Source organism: Alexandromys fortis, unplaced genomic scaffold, assembly GCF_014885135.2.
Source record: "Alexandromys fortis isolate MF-2015 unplaced genomic scaffold, M_Fortis_MF-2015_v1.1 scaffold_8_1_9099942, whole genome shotgun sequence".
NCBI classification, from domain to species: domain Eukaryota; kingdom Metazoa; phylum Chordata; class Mammalia; order Rodentia; family Cricetidae; genus Alexandromys; species Alexandromys fortis.
In genome coordinates, this window is record NW_026067898.1 from 6,839,444 (window position 1) to 6,864,866 (window position 25,423).

Below are 25,423 nucleotides of genomic sequence, written 5' to 3' on the forward strand. Positions count from 1 at the left end.
TTTGGTTAGAAACAAACATTCTCTTAGGCTCATCTGTTAGGTAATGTTTAGAGCAGCAAGCCTGCACTATCCTTTTTAAAAAGACAGAAGACCTCAGAGACCAGCAAGATGGCTCAAAATCCTGACAACCTGGGTAGGATCCGCAGAGCCAACAGAAAGCTGGGAGGCAAGGACAGACTCCGTAAGGGGTTCTCTGACCTCTCCAGACACCTGTGTGCCCCTCCAACCGTGTATCATATACGCATACAATAAAATCATTTTTAAAAAGATAGCAGGCTGGAAAAGGAATCTTCAACATCAGGCGCCTTTCCCAACACCCCATTTGCCAGAACCGCTCAGTTCTACTACGGTTTCTGATGCTGTGATAAACACCATAGCCAGAAGCAACTGAAGGACTAAAGACTTACTTTCATCTCTGGTATGGGAGGTCCTTCTGTCTATGCGCGGCTTTTATGGGTTAGTGAATAAAGAACTTCTTTGAGCTTATGGCAGGGAAGGACAGAACTAGGCAAGCAGAGCTAGGCTGTATGCTGGGAGAAAGAAGGGCAGAGAGAGAGAGGCTGCTGGAGACAGACGCTGGGAACTTTACCTGGTAAACCACCGTGGCGATACACAGATTAATAGAAATGGGTTAAATTAATATAAGAGTTAGCCAATAAGAAGCTAGAGCTAATGGGCCAAGCAGTGATTTAACTAATACAGTTTTTTTTTTTTGTGATTATTTCAGGTCTAAGCTAGTTGGGAACTAACTAGTGGCCTCCTCCAACAAAATGGCAACCTCCCTCCAACACATCTCACACTTCAGGCAACAATCCATCACTGAAGGAAGTCAGGGCGGGAACTGAATCGGAGACCATGGGGGGGGGGACGGACAATACTTTCTGGCTTGCTCTCCATGACTTGTTTATCTTGACGTCTTAATACAACCCAGAACCCGCTTCACAGGGGTGGCACCATATGTATGTACATAGATGGATTTAGCAACCATTTTAATGTAAAGATAGGCCACAATTTTTTAAAGAGAGCAAGAAGGGGTATGTAGGAGAGTTTGCATGGGGAAAAGTGAGAGCAAAATGAAGTAGCTATAAAATAATTTCAAATAATAAAATAAATATTTTTAAGTCAAAAAAAAATAGGACAAGTCATTAGTGCAGCCAATGTCACAGCACAGGCAGAGTGGGGGAGGGAGGGCTGCGAATTGTACTGACGAGGATCCGGAGTCTCACGGGTGACTGTGGCTGAGAAAGCAAGAGCTTGGTCTGAATTATCCTCCACCAGGGCTCCTAGTAAATCCACAGTGGAATGGCTACAGAATGTGCCTGCTTCCCCACGTTGCTTATTGCTTCTTGGGGAAGGGGACAGACTCGGTTTTCCCTAAGGGTGTGGCTCCTGGTGGGTCAATCATGCTACAGTGGACAGCCTCACTCAAGAAGGAAAAGCAGAGGTGTGTGGACAGTAGGGATATGGAACCAGTGGGTTGTTACATTTAAGACAAGTTACCAAGAGAGGACATGAAGTTAAGATCTGCCAAGAATGAAAAGGAGGAACTGGGGATGAACATGATCAAACTACACTGCACAAAGTTCTGTAAGGTTTAGTAAAAATAATTGCAATGCCCCACAAATGTGATCACAGGTGAATCTGATGGAAGCAATTCATCAATTGAGGGTCCCTCTTGACAGGAGTCTAGTTTCTGTCAAATTTACAAAAAGTAACCACCTCACCATCATTGGGGGACCTCATCCTAAACAGAAGTACCACTGGCCTCTAAGCCAGCCATGAAACCACCCGTGACACACCAGACCCAGGAGAGATATGCACAGGAAACAGCAACTGTCCCCTTCACCTGCCTCGATTTCCCTCCTGTGTCCTTCCCACCTCCATTACCCACCAATCTCTCTGTCTTAAGAAAGGACCCTCAAGTCAGGCCTGGTAGTGGCCAACTTTTTCTAGCATTCGGGAGGCAGAGGCAGGCAAAAACCTGTGAGTTGGGGGCCAGCCTTGTCTATAGAGCAAATTCCAGGACAGCCAGAGCCACACAGAGAAACCTTATTTCAAACAAACAAAAGAAACTTGAAAGCCATTTTCAAATATTCTTCCCTACCCCACTGATAAACTCCACTGGTCTGAAGTCCAGTGCCCTTCTTAAACGCTAGTGGGATTTCACGCTCTTGCCATGAACCCTCTTGGTCCCTCCCTTCTCCCTCTGCACAGCACACACCAACAGAAAGGACCTCTTCTTTGCCTGCTGAAAAACGAGGTACTCCCAGCATACTGTTCTTCGTAAACTGGCGTCAAAGCACACCTGGCTCACTGTCTTTGGGACTGCAATTATTTCTTTGCTACTCTGCCTACCAAATAGGCTGTATAAGGCCTTATAATACAGGGTTGGTCTCTGTCTGACCTTAGAAACCCACCATCTACTCAGAGCTTAGTAAATGCTCACTCTTCTCACAAACAGGCTCTCATGGAAGACACAGTTGCCTACTTTTTAGAGGCACTAGACATAATTGAGGCAATTTTTCCTACAATTTTATTACTGGCTCACAACTGAAGGAGGCATATGTTTGTTCTAAGAGTGTGATGATGGGGTTATTTAGTATCCAGGAGACTAGGAAAACCCTTTGTTTTCAGGAGGTTCAGGAGAGCCTCCTGAACAAAGCATTTGCTTGCATCCCAACCTTATAAATACCGAGGTTTAGGGGATGTTTTATTTGAGATTTCATTGGTTTGGCTTGCAAGGTGTTCAGTTTATGTGCCAACTTGACTAAGTAGTCTAATTATTCAACTAAACATTCATGGGTGGGTTGCTATGGAGGGATTATATAATGTGACTGAAGTCTCTAACCAGCTAATTTTAAGGAGATCTTGGTTCAAACTCTGGTAGGCTAACGGGGTTGACCGAAAGGCTTTAAAAGCACAGCAGGTGTGTTGTGCCTCTGAAGAAGAGACTCCCCTGCGAACGGAATCGTAGTGCACCCTCCGCTCGTCCAGGAAGAGACGCAATGGGCCGCTCTCACACTTGCCTAACCTGTTCCCATCTTTGCTGGTTAGGTTACCATTGCAGGACTGTAAGGATCTCCTTGTAAGAATAGAAGACCTTTGCTTTGGCTCAGGGCTTCAGAGATTCCTACTGTTGACTGGCTGGCTCCACCATTGGTATTGCCAAGGCAGAAGCACCACAGAGGAAAGATGAGGCAGTAGCTGCTCAGACAATGGCATCCAGGAACCAGAGGGTCAGAAGGGACCAAAATTAAGGTATATTTTCCACAATCCCAGCGATCTATTATTTCAAAGAGGCTCACATCCCAATACTGCCATATTATTAATCCACCAGCAGATTAATCCATTGATCATATCAAAGCCCTCATGACCCACTCGTTTCCCAGTAGATGGATCCAATGACTGGAGACCTTACCTTCAATACATGAGGCTACAGATGGAGGAGCCCTTTGCATCCAAACCAGAGCAGTCACATATGCTCCTTTCTGCGCTAAATATTTTTACCACTCACTGGCTCCTTTTCTCTAGTGCGAGCCTAGCCAGTACCGTCCTCTTCTAGAGGGAAGCAGAGAAGAGGCTAAAGCAGCCGAACAATTAACAAAATCTAAATAAGGCCTTCACAGTATCGCTTCGTTACGGAGTGGGAAGCATTCGAGCTCCTAGAACATCAGATACCCTATCTTCAAACATAAGTACAAATACACATAGCATATGCCACAGCTTCTGTCCAACCCGTTCATTCTACATTCAGTTGGCAAATACTTGTTATGAGAGGCACTGGGGAGAGAATGGTGAGCCAGGCAGGCATGATCCCTGCTCTCGGGGAGTTTACAAGCGAGTGAGAGAATCCAGCACCAAACCAATAATTATACAAATACTCAATTATAATTATAATGAGTGCGAGGAAATACAGGATGCTGTTGGCATATTTACTAGAGAGCCTTCCCAACTGGAGAGAGCGTTTGGAAGTATTCCTCAGGGCTGACAGTGGCGTGGGTGAATAAGCAATAGCCAGGCAGAGTATCAGAAGAGCACCCCAGACCAAAGGGGATCACAGAACACATAAGCAAATCACAACATGAACAGAATGGCCCTCGAAGACTTTTCTAGCAGCCACGGAGAATCTGGAAGGAGGCAAACTACGTTTGGGGAGACCACAGAGATAGCTTTCATGGCGTTGCAGGAAGAAAGATAGAGGAGGGCTTGACGCAAGCCATGGCATGAAGAGAACTGGTTTGCGGAAGGATGTGGGGGCTGCAATTGTGTTCAATGGCCTCCCGCATTGAGGAGGCAGGGGAGGGTTGGAGGGCATATCTGAGAGCAAAGATGGCGGTCTATTCGGGACATACATGAATCCGCAGTTTTTATAAAACAACCGATGGGAACACACTTCTTCACTACAGAAGACAGCTGGCCCATTTGAGATCTGCGATCACTAAGGCAGAACTTGATGAGGTCAAGCCGTAAGGGAAAGTAAAGTAAGAACCGAGGATGGAGGCCTGGAAAGACTGGTATCATAAGGGTCTAGAAAAGCTCCCAAAATAGCCTGGACAGCCCAGGTTTGTACAGCACACAAGCAAGTATACGAAACAACTCTTTCTTGAGCTCTTCTGGTCCAACCTCCAACTCAAAGAAAGAGGTGCATTTTTTTTTTCTTTTTTACTAAAAAGAAAATGGCCAAGTATAAGGGTAATGACTTGGGGGAAAACCAGCTTGAAACAGCATGAATGACTTCCAGCTAAGGTCTTTTATACAATGTATACCTGCTCCCTGGTTACGGTTTGCAATAGTTATTGAGTCTTTGAGCCCAACTATAACTTGCTGAAGTCACTCCCTACTAACACTAATGGCTTGGTCCTTTATGCATAATTAGTTCAGGTCATTAGCTGCAAGGCTATGATTAGAACGCATAGCTTTAATCTTTTCCAAATCTCTGGGTGTCATATTATATTCTGAGTGTTTCACTTGAAAGAAAACACTGAGCCAAAAGGAAGTATTAATTTAAGAGGACCACCTCACTCCCCCCACCCAAAAAAGAATTGTATGAATTAATGCAGGCTCAGCCACTAAAAGAACAAAGTCGGTGTTTGGATGGAAGCCACACCCCAGCCCCTGGCATCCATTTATTCAAAGAGTCTGGAATGTTCAGGTGGAAGTTTCACCCCAAGTCCCCTCCCTGGGAGTTGTTTCAGTCCAGACTCCACACCTGAGAAAGCCTGCCAAACGATGATCCCCCCCCTTCCCAAAGACACTCAAGACCACTCCGCAGGGTATTTAAACTGCCCCCCAGGGAACAAACATGTGGTTTTCTGGTCTTCCTTCCCCAGCTCCTCTCTGGGGGCGGGGGACTGGAAAGCCATCAAAAACACTGGAATCCATTAAACCTGGCTTTTTTTCTAATTCTGATTTTTTTTTTTTTTTTTTTTTAAAAAAAAGGGCCCTGAAGAGGCCCTGTAGATTCCAGCAGTCACAACAGCTCTGTGCATGACAGGAAGCCTAATGAATATTTGATGATGACGTTTTTCTTCTCTGCCTGCTGCTGCTAGGCAGTCCCCAACTTATCAATGGGACTTGCGCACAAAACTTGGTTTTCAAATCTTCTACCTAGACCTTCAAACATTATTGTACTTCAAAATATGTATTGTAGCCAGGCATGGTGGTGCACGCCTTTAATCCCAGCCCAAGGGAGCAGAGGCAGGCAGAGCTCTGGGAGTTGGAGGCTTGAATGACACAGTGAATTCCAGGCTACTCAGGGCTACACAGTGAGAGCTGCTCTGGAATATTACTTTAAGATGCGTTACATTTGTTTATGCCGCGGAGTATTTGTTTAGTGATGTGAAGACGTGTCACGTTCGTCTGATTAAATAAAATTAACCTGGGGTGAGGAGGTTGAGTCAGCAACTAGCTGACAGGAAGTGGTAGGGAGGAACCATGTGTAGCTGGGGTTCTTAAGTGGGGGCTAGCAGAAGGACGCACGGGTTTTTGGAGGAGAAGCAAGCTAGGAGAGAAGGATAGATCCATGCTATTCAGACTGTCGGAGCAAGCAAAATTTCACCTCAGCCTTTGAATCCTGCATTCTAGAGAGGGTTAGAGATCTAGATAAAGTTCTCTTTAGCAGTGATAGAGTCGGTGCCTGAGGGAACAGCAGCCGACCTCTACTGGTGGCCGCCAATTTGCAATTGCGGATTAGGACAGCAGTGGCTTAAGGGGCAGCTACTGAATTTAATGAAAAACAACGGAGACCCTGGTCTCAAAAATAAATATATAGACAGACAGACAGATGATACAAACATACATAGATAAATGGATTGAAATGCTGGAGTCGTGATCACGTGTTTAAGCCCAAATGGCATCTAACTAAGGCCCCCAACAACCATTTATAACTCTGCTTTTATAAAATAATATAATGAGGTATAATGTATGTTCCAAGGACTTCTCTGTCTGGGCAGGAGTCCCATAGTGGAGAATCTGCCAGTCCTCATAGCAGCAGCCAAAGGAGATTTCTGGCTCCAAGCTGAATCCGGCTTGCAGGAGGGCAGCAGTTAGGAACCAGGGCTGGTGGTCGCCATTTGAGAGTTCCGAATCCAAAGAAGGGGACACAAGAGATAATTCAGAACAGGTAAAGAGCAGACTCAAGTCCTAGACAGGCTGACTGGGAACTGTCCCCAAATGATAACAGGTGATGGACAGCTATCACCCAAAGTCCTGGAAATCACATCAGAAGTCAAGTGGCCGCTCCCCGTTTTGTACGTGAGCAGCCCCTCTGCTCGACCTGCCTAGGGTAACTCGGAGGCTCCGCACATCCTTGGATCTGTATTTTGCTCTATCAGAGTAGACACACCCATGTTGAACTCAGGAGCTTGACTCTAGACAATCTTCTTTCCTGTCCTGGTCTCAGGCTGTGTTCCACCCCAGGAAACAGTGTCTACCTACTTCACTGTGCGTTCTGTCTGTGTGCCAATGTTTGTCTGCGCGCTGGGTACTTAACAAGTCAGAATACTAAACAGATGACCATCAGATAATAACTCCAGGTCAAATCATGATAGAGTGATGGCTAATCTTTATTGTCAATTAATTGGATTAATTATGCATAGAAGATTAGTGAAAGTACACATTTGGGTGTGTCTAGAAGGGGTTTTGGTTGTTTTTCTTTTCTTTTTTTTTTTTTTTTTTTGTCCAGAGATAATTAGATTATGAGGGCTCTTGCCTAATCAATGGCTTAACACATTAACTCGTTGATGGCTTCAAATTTTAAACACTTCTGGGAAGTAGAAACTGTAGGAAGTGTCACTAGGCACTGTTTCTGGGGGCTGTACTTTGTTGACCGGGTTCCTTCCTGTTATGATTCCCTTTGTATCCTGGCTAGCATGGCTGACAGCTCTTCCATGCTCTACAGACGCGATGATGTTCACTGCCAGCACGGACTCAGAGTCAGCATCCTAGGCAGTGAGACCTCTGCAGTCATCTGCCACGGTAAATCCTCCTGCCTGAAGTTGCTTCTCTCAGAGATCTGACCACATCAAAATATTTGACACATTTGACTGTCCCAGCAAGCCAGGTCCCTTAACACGCCAGTTCCTGTCATTAAATCCTTCCCATCCTAGGGGTTCGTTTTTGTCTAGTAAAAACCTTCAGAATCACCAAACAGACATACACAACCTTGTCTTAATAGCAGGGGAAGAGCGTTTGAAAGTCTTTGCTGACTTTACAGCCTTTATTTTTAATACAGTCTTATTTTTCAGTGTAACACGGCAATCATGGAGAGAGAGATTTTAAAAAGCAAAACAAAACCAGAGGTGATAATGTCTTCCAAAGCCTTTTAAGTTACTTAGTATAGACTAGAAATGGCTATAGACTTCTGGCCAAAGCCTGGGAGACTCTGCCCAGGCCAATGGGGAAACACTTCAGCTATTATGGCTGCTGTGGAGAAGATGGAGTTCCCACTCAGACTGGAGCTACAGAGCCCTGTTAGAAAATTCCACCTGAGGGCCTTAAATCTCTCCCCTTAGTACTTTAAAAAAAAAAAAAAAGTCTCCAGATAGCTGAAAGAAAATTCTGACATTAATAAAGAGGGCAGAACATAGGAAGAGGAGACGAGCGGAGGGGACAGATGTTCTTCTGTCAGCTTAGTGGCTGCGCAAGAATCTACCGTTATTTTCACTACCATCTGCAGCCCTACAGTCCCACAGTCAATGACGTGCTGGCCTTTCAGGCCGCAGCCTGGAGGACCTTCTGGTCCCTCAGCCCCAGCTCTGCTGAGGCCAACATATGTAGGTTTAAACTAAGACTCTATTGTTCTATTTACCAGCCAAGACCCAGAAGTCAGATGTGGGGTGAAAACCTACTAGATCAGAGAAGGGGAGAAGCAACCAGCTGACTTTTTTTTTTTTTTTTTTTTTTTTGCCAGAGATTCAGCAAGAGATTTATCCTTCACTCCCCAAACCAAAAGGCAATGCCAAACTCTCTAATCCTTTCCCTCTCTTTCCTGTGAGTCTTCTCTATTCAAATTACTGGCTTCTCTATGACCAATTCTGGCCCACTAGTCACTAGCTCCGCCCCCTGATTCAAGGTAAACTTTATTTAACTAACAGTTATTTAAGAGTGTTACCGTGTGATTAAAATTCCTGAAACAAGGGACATGGACTCAAAGGCAGCAGATTCAATGCAGAGGAGAGATGGACGGGGGTCCTGGCTGTGGGGAGAGGAGGAACTCTACCAATGGTGTTCATGGAGCACAGACAGCATCCTATGCAGAGAAGCGTGGCCCAGAAAGGCTCTGGTGAGACAAATGTCATTAGAGGACACTTACTCTGGCTGCTATGATCCAAATTACTCATAAATGATGGGGATCTGGTTAGAACATCCCTGATAAGGTGGGTTCCACGCATCTCCATTTCTCACCTGCTCCAGACTGATACCAGAGCTGCTGGGACCACAGACCATGACTTAAGCAGAGTGACTGCTGATAGCAGATGAAGTTAGATTCATAAGCACATACACACACACACACACACACACACACACACACAACCTTTAACGTAAGGAAAACAAAACCGTTCACAGCAGGAAGAAAATAAACACGGTTAACTCCATGGCTCAACTGTATCCACATGGCCCACGTGATACAAATGCTGAATCCTGATGTTGTTGTTGTTATTATTATTATTATTATTATTATTATTGAGACTGGGTTTTTCTGTAGCTTTGGAGCCTGTCCGGGAACTAGCTCTTGAAGATCAGGCTGGCTTTGAACTCACAGAGATCTGCCTACCTCTGCCTCCCGAGTGCTGGGATTAAAGGTGAGCACCACTACCGCCTGGCTCTGGTTGCAATATTTTAACAGCCCCACCAAACACCCAATGTACCTCTCCCAGCTATTTACTAATAAATAAAAATGGAAAATCAGTATTTCACCTATAAACAGACATCAAGAAACTCCTTAGAAAGACACAACAGCACCAAATATCACTTCATCAACATCAGTCATGAGACAAACAGACGTGATGCCTGCCTATAATTTCAGGACTCAGGAGGCGGAAACTCAAGCTACAGAGTAAAACTGGGGCAGAGAAATGCAAACACCACCAGAGAAATCTATATTGAAGAGTATGCTATAAACTGTCTTAACAAAACCCCTCCATCACGTCAAGAGCAGGCTAACCAGCACTCAGGAGTACATGCATGGAGCCGTGTTCAGAAGCCAGGACCCAATCAGAGGTCACACGACTTTCTCACTGGGAAAAGAAAAATTAGCTTTGTCTTACTATAACTGACGGTAATTCATGTAAGAAAACAACTGACCAAGAATTCACCAGAGTTTCTGATAAGGAAACCAAACTATTTGGTAAGTGATTGAACAGAAATCAAATTTTCTAGCCCTTGTCTTGAAAAATTAGAAACTCAAAGAAAGGGTAATATTAGAGTTACCTTGGTTATGCTTCCATGGCCTCATGGAGTTTTGCTGTGACCTGACTTCTTATCCCATTGGTTTAGTATAAAAAGAAGACTATCAAGTCATAAAATAAAATTGATTTTTCACAGGTTGAGTTAATTTGCATGAATTCATAATTCCCAGCCACACAACATTAGGTACCGCCCATGCTCGCTTCCCTTCTGTGTTGACACAGGGTCAACCGGTGTTTTTATCCTCAAGAACTCAAGAAGGTTCTTTTTGTTTCCTCCTATCTACTAGAAACTAATTCCTCACACGAGGCAGATATTAGATACTGATTTATTCAAGGCACAGCCTGTGACACAGCCTTTATATTAAGATTATGGAAAAAATTACCAAAAAGTGTTGAAAAATTCGATGCATAGCCTGATTAGCCAACACACTTTATGCGTCTCAAGAGCTAAAGGCTATTAACTCCCTCGGGGGTCGTCTCTCACAACCTGAGACGTGACCTGAAAAGATGGAGGAAATGCTTCTCTGCCTTCGGTCCTTCCATAACCAAGAGCCCAAGGCTTCCGAAGTATGACAAATGACCATTCTAATTAAACTGATCAAACACTTAGCGGGGCTGCTCACTGGTGTAATGCCCTTAAGAGGATTAGACAAACAATTCTGGAAATCCACAAAGCCTGCACGTCTGCTAATAAATGACTGCTTCCATACGCGACCCCCACACAACTCTGATTCGTCACGTCACAGAACTGAAAACACCCTAGGAGCATCACCTGCTGGCTTTGCTTTGTTTCTTAACTCTGCACAGTGCTCTGTGGTGGGGAGAGGATTACTTTGTCCCCTCTGCCCACTTGTCCCTTTATCATCAACACTCTGTGTGTCCTTTGTAGGAAATGTCTGTTTACTTTCTTTCAGAGAAGCTCTGCTGTTTCACCTTCTGGGTTTATGTCTATGGAGAACTGTTAGGAGGAGGCTAAGACTTACTAGACAACCAAGATACAGAGTTCAGGGACTCCTTTGCCCCACAGCAATGACCAGTGGACTGCAAGCACCTAAGATCGGTCGCCTCTGGTGTTTCAGGACATTTCACCCGCTGTATCTCACTCAACAGTATCTGAACACAGTTGAGAAAGTCTCCATTTAAGTTGTCTGATAAGTTGTGTTGCATCTACCCTGCACGGGCTGTGTTAACTTCACCCCCACCCCTCAGCCCCAACTTTACTCCTCTGCCTACCTCCACTCTTTGGGAGAGCTGCCTCTGGCGAAGAGGAAGCACGACAGGAACTGATTTACCCTCCTAACAGAGCTAAAGAGCGAGTAAAGAAAACTGCCACTCAGCAAGAGTGATCTCTGACACAAGAAAGATATGAAGGAAGCCAGGCAGTGGTGGTGCATGCCTTTAATCCCAGCACTAGGGAGGCAGAGGCAGGAGGATCTCTGTGAGTTTGATGGCCAACCTGGTCTACAGAGTGAGTTCCAGGACAGCCAGGGCCACACAGAGAAACCCTGTCTCAGGAAAAAAGAAGGGGGAGGAGGAGGAGCAAAGGAAGAGGAAGAGGAAGAGGAAGAGGAAGAGGAAGAGGAAGGAGGAGGAGGAGGAGGATCTTAAAGAGACTGTAAGACTTTCCAACAGAGGCCCAGAGAGACCCCAAGCCAGAGCCAGCAGACTCACTGAATACCAATAGTGAAAAACAAAGCCCAGGAGGCTGCAGTGTGCAGGACAGGAGAGAATGCCACATACTTCCAGAGATTTGGAGAGTTCCCCTTGAGTATCCAGTGAGTGCTGCTCGTCAGGGTAAGGAACTGAGCTAGGCTGGAGATGGAACCACAGTGCTCGCTCTCACACCAACAACAGCTGTCGGCTCTCTTCTGCCAAACCAGACAGGGAAGCCTCCTGACTCAGGGGATACTGCATGGAGTCCACAGATGGGTCTGACCCGGTTCTGGGAGGTAATTAGTCCTAAACCAAATACTATCTAGTTCAACCGAGGCCTAAAAGAATCAAACTAACCTAAGTAATACCCACAAAGAAAGATCCAGAAAATTAACAGGAATGGAGAGCAAACCAAGCACCAATGAAGGCAGAATTCACAGGGTGTAGGATCCAGGCAAAAAATGACTAGGAACCCAAAGATGCACTTATGGGAAATGCAAGCCTCGCTATGAGATCGAAACCCAGAATAGACACTATCAGTACAACCAGCAGACAAGGATACCAAACTAGCACTGATTGTATCCTGTGTTATCTTAAAAAGCTTCCAGCCCCGCTTTTAGAGATTAAGACTACAGCATCTGAGATTAAAGTGTGTGTGTGTGTGTGTGGTGGTGGTGGTGGTGGTGGTGGTGTTTATCTTTGGAGCTTAACAACCTAAGTTCCCATCCTGGAAACAGACAGGGGAAGGCTCAAATTGACTCCCAAATGCAGTCCTCTGTATCCATGCTGTGATATGTGGGCATCTGGACTGGCACACAGAGTACTAACAGTCAGACTTCTAAAACCAAGTCTTTGGATGGAATGACTACTTTAAACCATGCCAGAGAAAAAGATGTCAAGTCTGAAGAGATAGCAACAGAGACGATGAGGAGTAAATACTAAGAGAAAAAAACACAGTTCGTGAGCCGTCAAGGCCACGCCCAGCAGACTAGCATGGAGTGGAGTTCCCGAACACAGAGGGGGAGGAAAAGGAAGGATAAAATCTGGATAGATCATGGCAGAAAGAAAATGTTCCAACTCCTATTCCTCCAGACATGCACACACACGTGTGTGTGTGTGTGTGTGTGTGTGTGTGTGTGGAGAGTGTGTGTGCATGTGTGCACGCACATGTGTGTGGGGGGGGGAGAGTGTGTGTGCATGTGCGCATGCACATGTGTGTGTGTGTCTGTGGAGAGAGTGTGTAAGTGTGTGTGTGTGGAGAGTGTGTGTGCATGTGCGCACGCACATATGTGTGTGTGTGTTTTACAATTGCATTTAAATCCTTTACACAGAAACTAAATGATTCCAGATGAACGCAAGGACCTGCAAAGGAATGATGGGCGCTATAGATGGTGAATACAATAGTAGCTATATGAATATGTAGTTTTAAAATGTTATTTACTTCACCTTAAGAGATAACAGATGGTTCAAATGAAAGCAGCAATAATTCAATGTGCCATTTATTATGAAAGCAAAATATCTGACAATAATCGCACCAAGGTCAGGAGGGGAGGTGAAGTCCCTATTGCAAGATTCCAGTACCAGAGGCAGGTGCTTCGGTGCCACGTCGGACTGCTTGGATTAATAGCTGCAATCCACCCTCTCCCCCAGGTTATCCATTCCTCGGAGGGCTCTATCTATATCTGCCCAGTGTGTGGCCTGATTTCAAAGCTAATGTCGCTCCTGAGAAAGCAGTAGGACGGCGGCAACTCCGCACACACGTGGGACTATCCGTGAACTCCACCCATCAGACACACACCTCAGAACAGGAAGAACGTGACCTGCCCCTGCCAGCATTCCCCTGCGTCAGCACACACACCTGCAAACCAAACCTGCTGTGCACCACACACCAGGCACGATGCTTTAGAAGCCAGGGGTGGCATGGTCAGTGCAACTGATGGGCTCGCACTGGTCTGGACACCTCACTCAACCCTCTGTGCCTCAGTTTCCCTGTTTGCAAAATGAGAAAGGTGAACCAGGTGGTGTCTAATGTCCTTTCACAATTTCGTTCATGCTGGAAAGGCAAATACTGCATACTGAGATACTAAGGAAATGTGGAGACAGCGGCTTGGGGCATCTGCTCGTCACAAAAATAGGCTCCGAATTATTCCCAAGGAACCATTATTTTGAAGGCTGGCTGTTCTTTTCCTTTTAAGTTGTCGTTCTGAGCTCATTCTGTGAGAATCAGCTGTCTGACAATTCCCAACAGTTCACCAATATTTTCTTTAGAATACTAACCAGGATTCTAAGCTCTTTAAGTCAGAACGGTGAGTTAAGCTGTACTTCTCAACAGACTATCCAGCGAAATTTGTAAGATCAGGCATTTTAGCAATACTTTTCTGGAATTCTGAATAAATTCAGCTCTTTCAGAAAAGTTCACAGAACTATAACCAATAAACAATCTTCAAAGAACACAGCACCCTCAGAATGAGATTACTAACACCCTGTAGGTAAGATGGTCCCCACATCGATGCTAGCAAAAAAGAGAGAGAAAAGGATTACAACGTGAATTACAGACAGCTTTTAAAACAACCCATGGGACCGGAGAGGTGGCTCAGCAGTTAAGAGCACTGGCTGCTTTTGCAGAGGACCCAGGTTCAATTCCTGGCACCCACACTGCTCACAGCCATCTGTAATTGCAGTTTGAGGGGATCTGATGCTCCTCTGACCTCTGTGGACTACTGCATGCATGCATGCATGCACGTACCTACACTGGGGCATATGCATGTGTGCGTATGCACACACACAAACACATAAAATAAATTTTAAAATGTGTATGTGTTTGGGGAAAAAGATTTTTTCTTGAATTTAATTCAAGTAATTGATTTGCAGAAAAGAGTCAAGCAGCCATCTGCAACCAAACTGAAGCTGTTCAAGAGTTGTAATACCTGCATATTAAAGAAATGCATTTAACCTTTATTAGCCTTACTGCCACCTTGGAAAATCAAATTCTTAAACTTTGTCATCTCTCACCAGTTGGCCATCTCACAAAGAATAGTTAGACATTTTCCTCAAATAACTTTTTCTCAATGTCTTTCGAAGCATTTCTCATGGGGAGAAACAGAAATAACTGTCAGCTGCCCCAGAATGAAAATTCTGAGACTAGACACACAGTATTGCTTTATTCAGGTATGTGTTTTCATTAAAGGGTAAGGAAAAGGCTTCAAAAAATGTTTTAAATCCATATTCTCCCCAGCCCCATGTTTTCTTCCCAAGAGGCAATTGTAGTTCTCGTTTTTTATGGGACAGCCTTACAGTTGCAAGACAAAGTGCCTTGAGTTCGTATGTAACACCGGTCATCTTCTAACCTGTGCCTTGCTCTGTTTCTGCTATCCCAGCCTAGAGATCTCTGCATACAGCATTGTGTCAGGTGGTCTTGCTTAATTTTGTTTCTGCCCCAAACTATTTAGCAGTTTTTTGTTTGCTTGATTAATTTGGTTTCTCAAAAGAGGGTTTCTCTGGGTAACAGAGCCCTGGCTGTCCTGGAATTAGGTTTTTAGATCAGGCTAGCCTTGAGCTCACAGAAATCTGCCTGCCTCTGCCTCCCAAGTGCTGGGACTAAAGGCGTGCACCACGATGCCCAGCTTAACCAGTTCAGGATAATCACTTCCTATGCACTTTTCCTTAATCAATGCTGTAATACAGTTCTATGCAAGCTCATCCTGCCAAGTGTAGCAATAGAGCAACCTGTTGGGGTCCACAGAGCACACGTTTAACTAGGGTGGAAATGCCAGGGACGCTGTCCCTGGATGCTGCACCTGCCATTTTGTCCACCCAGCCACAATGCATGATGCTCACTGGTTTCTGAAAGCCTTGCCACCATAATGTAGTAAATGTCATGATTTTTGCCGATACAAGAAATTAAATAAGGGGAGCTTGAATTTCTCCCCTAATGAAGAAAGCATGATTTTGTATTTATAAGTGCCACTTCTAATTAATTTTCTGTGAAATGAATGGTTTCCTCATTTCCTTTGCCCTTTTCTTTAGGTTATGAGTCATTTTCTCTTCTTGACACATGAGAGCTCCTTAGCCATGAGGAATGCTGTGAGCAGCCTCTGATATGATACATCTTATCTTCTGCCTGTTAGACTGGTGACCACCCCTCACACGGAGCTACATCTGTTTCTTTTCATAATGTTATTTCTTTCACAGTCTCCAAGATATTTAAAGATTTTACTTTAATGGAGAGCCAGGTAGTTTCCAAAAGACCTGACCCTCATCCTCTGAGGTCTATACTTTTATTTCCCCATTGGCACATCCTGAGAGACAGGTGAGGTCTCAGCTACCTCCATCCCCTTCTGCTGACCTTCTGCTGCATTACCTGCTAGCCTTGGAGTCAACACTGTCCTCTTCCCCTGTGTTCCTAGGGGACTTTGACATGAGCCCTACATTTGCTTGGCTTGCAGACTGCTCTCCTCCCCCCCTTCTGTAGCTCTTGCCTCAATTGTAAATTTACTGGGATCAAAAAGAATACATTAATGTCTTTCCACAATCCACATGCCATTCAACCGTGCCACTCTCTCTATTCTTGGGAAAGTATGTGATCAACACTGCTCACTTGTGCTGCCTGATGGGGTGAGAATATGCAAAAGCTTGTCTAGCTGCTATGGATAAACAGAAAGCAAAAAATATGGTCATAATTTAAAATAAATCCAGACTCTCAACTCTCATCTCCAGAAATAACACACAATGAAATATGTTTACTTTAATGTTCTTTTAGATACGTAGGTAGCTAATACATGTACTATATGGGATAGAACTGTGTTATATATTAGAGTATCCGAGTAGCTTCTTCAAATGTAGAAGAAGGAGTTGAGGATGTAGCTCAGTGGTAGAGCACTTACCTAACATACAAGGTCCTGGGTGCTGTCCCCAGCACCACAATACAAATAATTAAATAAAACTAGTTTAGGGCATGTGAAGTAGCACCTACCACTAGAAATTGAGGCCAAGTTTATTTCTGGTTTGACTTCGGGGGGTGGATTCTAAAAATAAATGGGTGTAATTCTCCATCCTCTAACAGGTTTCAAAAGGTGAATAGGTCTGTCTCAAGGCCACAGAAAGGGTGGCAAAACCTAGACGCTAAGGTCCCATGCCCGGCCCCAGTGCACACTGACATAAAGAAGGAGGATGCCAAGGAAATGAGACAGAACAGTCAACACAAGAGAACCTAACGTTCTGCTGTGCTCTCCCACTGCTGAACAAAAGATGGGACGATAGTTGTCCAAAAAAGCAAACTCTTGGAGCTGGAGAGTTGGCTCAGTGGTTAGGAGCACTTGCTGCTCGTGCAGAGGACCCTGGCTTGGTTCTCAACACCCACGTGACAACTAACAACCATCCATAACTCCAGCTTCAGGGGATCCCATGGCTTTTCTGGGGTACGCATACATGCATGCATGCATGCAACGCACACATACACATAAACGAAAATAAATCTTTTAAAAATGGAGTAAACACTAAAAACTATATACTCACATTTTTCATTTTCTGGTCAGAAAAGAGAAAAGGGAAGAAAGACAGACAGAGAGGAAATATATAAATAAATACATGAGGGGCTGGAGATATGGCTCAGAGGTTAAGAGCATTGCCTGCTCTTCCAAAGGTCCGGAGTTCAATTCCCAGCAACCACAACCATCTGTAGTGGGGTCTGGTGCCCTCTTCTGGCCTGCAGGCTTACACACTGACAGAATGTTGTATACATAATAAATAAATAAATTAATTTAATAAATAAATAAATGAATATATATCACAACAAGGGTTAAAATCTTAACCCTGACTCACTTTCTTACTCTTCTATCCTTAAGGTTCCTTAATTAAGGGACAGGCTTTATTTCCTGTCCCCACTACCAAAATTAAATTACTTGCCGGACCTTCTCTTGGCATTATGTGCAGGGCTGAGCCTCACGGAGTGAAGTGTGGGGCCTCCTTTTCCTAACCTGGAAAACGGGAGGCACTGATAGAATAGCTTTTGAGTGTGTGTTTCCTTTGGTTTGGCTTTACCTTTTGCTCCACTAAAGGTTGAACTCTGCGTGTGCAGGGCAGGCAAGCACTCTGCCTAACCAGCTAACGCCCTACCTCCTGCAGAGACACCGCTTACAGCCCTGTGAGCTTGAACATCTAGGAGCCAGCTTACAGTGAGTCATTCGGGCATCAACAAAAACACGACTATTTCTACCGCCTGAATATTTGCTTCGTATATTTGAAAGCAACATCAAAAGGCAAGCGTCCCAGTTAGTTTTAATTGTCAACTTGCAAAAGCCTCAACTGAGGAACTACCAAGGTCAGACTGGTCTGTGGCTATGTCTGTGGGGGACTGTCTTGATCATTAGTGGATGCAAGAGGGGCCAGCCCACTGCAGACAGCACCATCCCTAGACGGATGGCCCTGGGCTATATAAGAAAGCTGAGCAGAGCACAAGCCTGTGAGTGAGCTAGCATACAGCATGCTAGCACACAGCGCTTCTCCGTGTTTTCTGCTTCAAGCCCCTGCTTAGCTCCTATTCTGCAATGGGCTGTGCCTTAGAAGTGGAATCCACACCAACTCTTTCCTCCCTAAGAGGCTTTTTGTTTATAGTGTTTGTCACAGTGACATGCAGCCAAAGTGACATTATATCTTATCCCAAAATAGCCTCATAAGTAGAACGCCCAGTCTAGAAATGGCTATAACCTTAATATTCCTACAGCTGGGGCAGAAGGATCTTGAGTCTGAGGTCAGCTTGGGCCACATTAGTTCAAGACCAAACTGAACTTTATAGAGAGAACCTGTCAAAACAAAACAGGACAGAGAACTAAATCAAAAGCTGGTAACCTTGTCTCCAAAGGAGAACAAAGCAACACTCTTATGACAGAACTCCAGAGGGCGGTTGTATATTTGTCAAGGAGGTATAATGAGAAAAAAAAAATACATGCATGCGTGTGTGTGTGCTTGGCAATATTCAATGAGGAACAGCAGGAAAGCGAACCTAAAGGTCCCTATTTCTGAGCCTACTACATTATCGGGGACCTTGTGAGGTGGTCATTAGCATCCTCACTCCAGGTGTGCAGTACATGCCCCACTCTCGCCTTACACACCGCGGATGGCTGGTGCTTCCTGTGTAGTGCTTGTCATGTAAGCCCAGGGCTCTCTCGACTCTGAATCGATGTCACCGTCCATCCCGACACATCACGCTATCCTACTGTGTTTACTGCATTTACGTTAGCAGACACACAATGCAAACGAGTCCTCTGTCACTGTCACTGACCTTCACACATCTGCTCAGATGCCCCAGGGGGTGCCGCCCTTCAGTGCCAAGGGTCCTCCCTGCTCCTCAGAGCTCATGTGTTCACATGTGTGGCATCTACTAACTCCATACTCGACACCTGAAACCCCACCAGAACCTCTCTAGTTCCTTTAGCCAAATATCTCTGACTGATCTAAGGTCACAAGCCCTAGATCACCTTTTCAGTGATTTAACATGAACCCTAAAATTTTCATTTTCTCCGAACTTGAGAACTCTCAGACAGCCAGGGTTCCTGCCCTGAATCTCTCTTCCTAACTTCTACCCATCATCCCCTGGGCATCTGGAGTATTTCACTACTGGAAAATTGTCAGTGTCTCCCTCCTCCATGGCCATACATCTCCAAAGTTCTACATGGTCCTCTTCCCAGTGGGACCACTTCCTGCCCATGCTTCCCGCCAATGTCCAACAGCAATTCTTGGCAATTCATGCTTATACAAAGGGACAGCTTCTTGTCCTTCAAGTGACATCTGGGTCTTGACACAGGAGCCTGCTGTGTGACAGCTCAACTAATCTTGTTTTCTTTCCCCTGAGGATTTGAAAATATTATCATCAGTTCTTCCAAGATCCTCTGTTTTGCTTTTCAAAAATATAATGATTATGTAAGAATTCATCACCATACCTAAGTAAGATCACTGTATGTAGCCTGTAGTCACCTCCCTGATCCTCCTAAAGGACAACTGCACCCCTTTTTAAACATTTTAATTATTTGTTTGTTCATCTGTCTGTTTATAGGCACGTGCGGCACAGCTTGAGTAGAGAGGTCAAAGGCCACCCTATGGGAGTAGTTCTTCCCTTCCACATGGATGCTGGGGATAAAATTCAGGTCATCAGATTTGCAACAGGCCTTTACCCTCTGAACCACCTTGCTGGCTTCCTCCCAAGCTTAATGTTCATCACTGCTTTTTTTAAAAAAGAAAAGAAAAGTGTATGTCAGAATATGCATGTGAAAACTGTTTTTTTTTTTTTTTTGTTTCTTGGTTTGTCTTGTTTTTGTTTTTGGTTGGTTGGCTTTGTTGTTGTTTGTTTTTGCATTTGCTTATCCGTTAGCTTTTCCCCCTGGCTTCCCCTGGTAAGATAGCACAGCAATCTTGGGATAGAATATGACAATATTTAGGAATTCAGACACTAACCGCTCTACAACCCAGCAATCCTATCCTTTGGCATCTGCCCAGGAGAAACATTTACACACATACCTCAGGAAAAATAGTGCAATTTTTTTAATGCAAAAGAGAGGGGCCACTGGCTGCAGAGAGGCACAGATGCACTATTGCACAGCAGTGAGAGTCAGTTAGCTACTGCTACACACAGCGTGGCGACACAGAGTCGAGGGAGCGAATTAAAAAAGATAAAAACAGAAACAGAAAACTCTTTTGTCCAGGATTTTAAAGTATAAATATTACTTAACCTTTTCAGGAAACAACAACAAAATTCTTCTTTCAGTAAACAACAAAAAAAATTATTCATGAGGGCAGGGAAATCCTTTATATCTCCCACAGAACACAGACCAGTGTCTTCAACAGAATAGGGACTTGCTGAGAAATTATCAACTGAGTGATCACAGGATCCTAGTTAACCAAGCAGTGTGATAAAATGAAATCTCCCTAGTCTTCATAACTTCATGAGTGACCACATGAAACTTTTGTCCACTTTAGTTTCACGTGAGTCTGTTTTCATCGATAGCACTCCAACAAACTTCTCACCAAAAACATTTCATCTCGGACAGACTTTTTTTGAGCGGGGTGGGGGTAGGGGGAAGACAGGGTTTCTCTGTGTAACCTTGGCTGTTCTGGAACTCGCTCTGCAGACCAGGCTGGCCTCGAACTCACAGAGATCTGCCCACTCTTGCCTCTGGAGTGCTGGGATTAAAGGAGTGTGCTGCCGCCTCTGCCACCACCACCAGGCAAACTCTGATTCTTACTGGAGTAATATTAACGTAAGGAAGAGTAAAATTCCTATGAGGTTCAATTAGAGATAAGACAACAACTGTTACACGATCTTGTGGAATCCAACAGAACTACAAGATACTAAAAAGCAAGATACAACTGATAACTCATCACCATTTAAAAAAGCAGTCTCCCCAAAAGCAATCCAGCCACTGAATGTATAATTAAGTTTCCATCACAACAACTGAAAATCTGGCCAAAAGCAAGAGGTTTTAGGGTTGGTAAAAAGCAAAGGTTTTACATTTCAACATATCCTGATAACTTTAAAAAATATTTACTTGGGTAAAAATATACTACATCAGGAAGCCAATACCAGGAATAATTCCACCAATCAGGGCCTTCCTTGTAACCCAATGAGGCATGCACATTCTCTGTAGGTGATTATAGCTGAATTACACAGCATCTTCCCTTCGACCTTGGGAACCTGCTCGTTCCCAGAGTTACCGCGAGGTCTTCTGATTCATTTATTATTGGTCTTTGCACCTGCAATGCTGTAACACTAGATAGGAATATCAACATCGTGAACTCGCAGTATCCAAAGCTGCGGAAAAGCCTCAAAGCAAAGGGGGATGGGGGCGCAGAAGGGAAATCTATAGATATATATGAAAAACTAAAATAGAGGAAAGCGAAGTTATAGTCTTAAAGTGGGAAATTTAATTTCCTTTGAAGAATACATTTCTTAACTCTGTATCATAACTACCAATCAATATGCAATTTTTCAATTTAAGAAAAGATGTTCAAAATGTATTTTGTTAATCAGGAGAAACTGCAATCAAATATAATGTATGATTTATTAAATCTTGCCCAATGACTCCAAAATGGAAATTATTTTTAAAAAGCCTTATAGGACTTTCTGTCCAGAAGCGAGAAATTATTTGGCAAACCGATAAATCCGCTTAGTTTCTATCATTTGCTTCATGTCCATTATGTAATGCTTCCCCCAGCTTTAGGTATCTAGTTTCACCAACCTTCCAGGTAGATAGATCACAGAATCGTCACAAAATCAGTATCTGCCCATAACTTTCCAAAGCAGCTTAAAACGTGGCTTGCGGTGCGTGTGCAGACAGAAGAGGTTTTTATAAATCTGCGGGTGCCATTAGTTCTCCGCAGCTTCCTCCCCAGGTTTCCCATCCCTCCTCCTCCCCCAAGCGTCCCCGGCGACTCGATTTGCGGGCAGCTCCAAGCTCGACGCAGGGGAAGCACGTCCTGACTGCAATGCAAACCCTGTCCCGATCTGAACCGGAGAAGGTAGCTCGGGCCGCGAGCGTGGACGCAGGCTGCAGGGACGCTAGCCTGGGGTAGCCAGGAGCGCCCACGAGGGCAGTCCGCAGTGCACGCGCACAACCAAACCCGCTGCACAACTTGCCCGGCCACTGCCCGCGGCTCCCCGGATTCCCTGAAAGGTGCAACGTAGGCGTCAGCTCGCGCGGGCCCGGGCGTTCTCATCCGCACCGGTTCGGTTCTCTGCCGACAATTATTACATCAGTCCTCCCGGCCCCTACTTCCATTCCCAGCCAGCCGGCCTGAGGGTGCGGGCACAGGGGGTGCAGAGCTGCGCGCGGGGGGGCGGGGAGGATGCGTGTGTATCAGGAAGCCGAATTCCCGGGCAGCCGCGGGAAGGGAGGGCGGGCGGCGAGCAGGGACAGTGACACCGTACCCCCTCCCACTCTGGCCGCACCGGGAACCTATTCGGCCTCCTCTGCTTCCGCGCTACCCATATTGGGAGCCTCTGGGGACCACGATGCCTCCGGGGGCCTGGGGCTGCGGCTGCCCAACAGCTTATCGCCAGGGTCCTCGGCCCTCCGGACGCGCACAATGCCCCTGGGTCGCGCGGCTGGCGCGGGGTATTCACCCCGAAGCCGAGAGACACTTACCTGCAGGGCGAGCGAAAGGTCGCCGTGGGAGATGGTCCGTGCTATTCGCCCGGAGCGCTGGCTGGCGGAGGCTCCGGAGGCGCAGGGACCGGCGCCGCCTGCGCCGAGCTGCGGTCTCCAGCGCGGACAGCGGCGGCCGCGCGGCGCCTCCAGTGGTCCTCCGCGCCGCAGCCCCTCCTCTCCCACGGGCGGGGCGCGCTGGCGGGGCGGCGCTCCGGGCTCCCCGCCCCCCGGCTCCTGTTCACCCGCCAGCCCAGATCGATCCCGCGGGCCCGGGGTTGTCCAGCTGCGTGCCCACCGCACCCGCTCCTGGCGGGCACCAGTGTCTGAATGGTCCCGGGCAGGCGTCCTCGTGAACCCGAGGGGTACAGAGATCGGTCACCCGGCAGAACCTGCTCAGGACGGGCGATCCTCCTGCGAGTCCAGTCCAGCAGTGGTGCGAGTCCTGGGCTGGAGAGGAGAGGCCGGGAAAGACTGCGGCATTCAGGCCAGGGAGCGGTGGGAAAGGGCTTCACCCGGGAACCTCAGTCTGGCGGCCTCGGCTCAGTAAGACCAAGCCCCTGGCGCCCGGCGCCCTTCCGAGGCCTCGTTCTATAAACAAACACTATGTGCCGACTGTCCCGCGAACTCCCAGTCCCAGAGGGACAATCGGAGTGTGTGGAAGGAAGGACCAAAGGCTCCAAGCCCCTGGCAAAGCCCCGCAGTGTCGGTGCAGTACACCCTTCCCACCTAGAAACTTCCATGCTTAAACTATTCCTGGCATGCGTCCAAGACCAGATTGATCTAAAGGCAAATTTGCGCGGAGGGACGAGATAGTTTAAATATTTGCACAGACGTTTCTTCTGTAAAGGGATAATTGAAGAATGTCCCTGCATCAAGACATTTCTGTCATCAACAACTTCAAGGGGACAAAGCTAGAGAACTGGGCCAAACGGGGACTATTAGAGGCTCTAGCTGTTCTGAATTGGATGGGGGCGGGAGAGGGAAAGCCCTTTAAAGGGGGACAGTGCCCTGAAGATCTTGCCCCCTACTGGGATAGTAGTGATGGCATTTCACAGTTGTGCTGATACAATGTAGCTATGTGCACTCTTGTCTACAGATAATTGCTCTTGTATCTTCAGTCTCATTTTTGGGATTAACTTTTTCCATCTTGAGTAACAACTGTCATAAAATAACAAATGCTGGACCTTGTGACACATGGCAGTCTCCCCCCCCCCAAGTTTCCTCTGAGTGGAGACAGTCTCCCCAAGGGAGCCATTAGGTTGCCAAACTTCACTCCAACATAGCCCCCTTTTCCGCCGGTCTCAGTGGCAGAAACTCTATTCAAACAGCTTTCACACGCAGACACAGGCATACATGAAAAATACCAGGGCATGGGAGACAAGAGAACTCCCAGTCTTCACCTAATGATGTCCTCTCAAAAATGTTCCCATAACCCCTCTTGGCAAATCATACACTATCAGGGGACTTGGGGAGTTACCAAAACCCACACCTTACAGTTACTCACCAGAAAGCATGCGTGTTTGCCATTCTCTTCCATAGCATTATTTGGGCAAACAAATTTTATCCATCAGAAACGTCTCCTGCCTGTCCTGCTAATGGTCAAATAAGCTGTCATGGCACTACCCCATCCATCTCGGACAGCGGGTGGGTTAAAGCGGGCTGGGATGTGCACAGAGCCGCATTTCAAGGCAGTTTCTTCCACTCTGTGGATCCCAGTATTTACAAAGTTCAGACTAGCAGAGATGTGTACCTATGAGGAACGGGTTTTTCACCATTCTCCAGCCATGGCAGTGCTCTTGCTCTGGAAAGTGTCAACGGGTAGCACTTTATTTACATGTATATTCTCACTGGAGCTTAGGGCACAAGTCGGACTTTAGCTAAAAGGACCTCTACTCCCAGAATCCACCCCTTTATTTGTTTCAGAGAGGGACGTTTTCTGTGAAGAAGGATAAGGATGTTTTTAAACACCCAGTGCTATTAATCCTGTAATTCCATACATGCGAATGAACAGAGCCTCTTGTGAATCAACACCATCCCCACCATCAGTCATCCAGCTCACACATCCTCTTCCATTGAAGGCTTTTATTGGGTGCTATTTTGGCTTGGGGTTGCTTGAAGGCTGATGTGCTTGCTAAGGCTTCCCTGAAAGATACAACCCCGGGGCCTCCTGTGTGAGGAAATGGGGAAGTGAGCCTTGAAGCTGAGACTGGCCCAGCTGTTTGGCTAGTGAATTATCTGGCCCTTTTGGAGTGTGCCAGAGAAAGAAATCCCATGCTTTGACATCAGAATGCTGTATTTGGGCTGGACTGTTCTTCAAGTGACAGATCTCTTTTCCTGGGTGCTTACAAGTATTTCAGAGGCAAAAACAACACAGCGGACACTACATCTCAAGTCATCACTGATTAACGCTGTTTGCAATGAATTAAAAAGATGGATGAGAGTTTCTGCCCTCGCTCTTCCCCTTTCAGGGTGTGATCCATGGAAGGACCACAAGCCAGCTAACAGACTTCATAGAGACTCACCGGAGGTGGCAGTCACAGGATGCCCAAGCTTTCTGGGGATGTCTGCAGCGGCCCCTGGTCCCTTCACTGGCCCCTCGATAGCAGCAGGATGTGTGCAGATGTCTGATTTCCCAGCCAGTTTGGACTCCCTTACCTGTGTGGTCTCCAGTCCTTCGACTCCTCTTTTACACTTGTTCATCTCCCATAAGTGTGAAGGTGACCG

The 25,423-nt window shown here is 46.0% G+C and overlaps 1 protein-coding gene across 8 annotated transcripts in view; it reads right to left on the bottom strand.

Moving 5' to 3' along the window:
- Osbpl6 (oxysterol binding protein like 6) overlaps positions 1–25,423 on the bottom strand; it is a 170,224-nt gene that overhangs the window by 137,883 nt on the left and 6,918 nt on the right. For 3 of the 8 annotated variants that reach the window (XM_050119544.1, XM_050119537.1, XM_050119519.1), the window contains exon 1: positions 22,697–22,855. The exons of 1 other annotated variant lie outside the window; for it this stretch is intronic. The gene's annotated coding sequence lies outside the window, so the exon portion shown is untranslated. Of the gene's footprint in view, positions 1–22,696; positions 22,859–25,423 lie in introns of those variants that run through there. 4 more of the 8 variants (XM_050119562.1, XM_050119565.1, XM_050119552.1 and 1 more) reach the window with 2 other exon arrangements.